Source organism: Myzus persicae, unplaced genomic scaffold, assembly GCF_001856785.1.
Source record: "Myzus persicae strain clone G006 unplaced genomic scaffold, MPER_G0061.0, whole genome shotgun sequence".
Classification (NCBI taxonomy): domain Eukaryota; kingdom Metazoa; phylum Arthropoda; class Insecta; order Hemiptera; family Aphididae; genus Myzus; species Myzus persicae.
The window spans coordinates 1-1,240 of NW_019103652.1; the positions used below are offsets into that span (position 1 = coordinate 1).

The following is a 1,240-nucleotide window of genomic DNA, read 5'->3' on the forward strand; positions in this document are numbered from 1 at the left end:
TAAAATATCAATTAAACCTGAGCAGCCTATAAAGAAACATCGCACGGAAGAGATGAGTCAGATTGTATTCAATTCAGTAGATGGATCTACAAAAAAAATAGTAAGTATACTAAGCAAACATTAGCACAAATAATACTCGTCGATACGATCTCTAGGTATCTTGTACCCACGCATTACGAATTCCCAATAATCGTTTTTTTTTTCAAATAGTTTGTTGATAGCACTTTATACTATCACAACAATAAACGACCAATAAGAATCTTCGGTAAATGTTTGTCCATCAATTTATGCAAAGCAACATCGATATTATTAGTTAGCTCCCTAGATTATAAGTTTCAAAAAACTGATACTTATATGTCTGTAAAAAAAATAAAATAAAAGCTCGAAGAGTTGAGTTCATAACATAACTTAATCTTACGTGGTCGAGACGAACAATGCAAATTCGATCAGCTGCCAGCATCACATATCACATTGTTGTGTAAGTTTACTAGACAGAATATTTTACTATTTTTTTTTTTTTTTAATCGATTATGGTAGAATTTGTCTCACGATTTTCTCTACAGATTACACGATAATGTGTTATACACGTAGCGCCATGAGACGGACCTGTGCGAGTTTATACATATTTACCCTATGCGATCTGAACATATTATACTCCTAAGCTCCTAAGTTCTGACTTCCACAGAATACGATCACTGCAGCAGAACCGTATCCGCAGACATGTATAACACAAGAATGAAGACATGTGAGATATGTACGAGCAACAGGTCATTAATCATTATAGTCGCCGATGACGAGAACAATCCAACACAGATCCCTCATCCAATGAAGAAACTGATAGGTGTCGAATTCCGAAAAAAAAGGACCCGTATAGACTTAATACGCACAACCGAAGGACAAACGAAATCAGGTGCGTCATTTGCTGCAATGTTCAATTAGCCAACCTCCCCCCCCCCCACTGAACTGCCGCCACGAGGTTTCCACATACCATGGGTTGCTTCTCTAGAGTCTATATCATATCCTCTGGTCAATTACTATTAAAATACGTAATTTAAATTTTTGTTACAGACACTCACGAAACAATCAATGAACTATGAACGAACACAATTTAATAACGAGTACTTACACAAGTTTTTCCGTCGTATCACTCATTCGAAATCAAGAGAGGTGACCTAACCTAAGATTATTTAATATATATCTGTTCATGTAGGTATGGCAAATTATAATGGTAAAAGAATAG

The 1,240-nt window shown here is 35.6% G+C and overlaps 1 long non-coding RNA gene across 1 annotated transcript; it reads left to right on the plus strand.

Moving 5' to 3' along the window:
• Position 1: 1 nt before the first annotated feature.
• Positions 2-1,240, plus strand: LOC111034981. The gene is made up of 4 exons (XR_002604600.1): positions 2-100; positions 211-478; positions 564-910; positions 1,069-1,240. It is a non-coding gene; the product is annotated as an uncharacterized LOC111034981 (long non-coding RNA).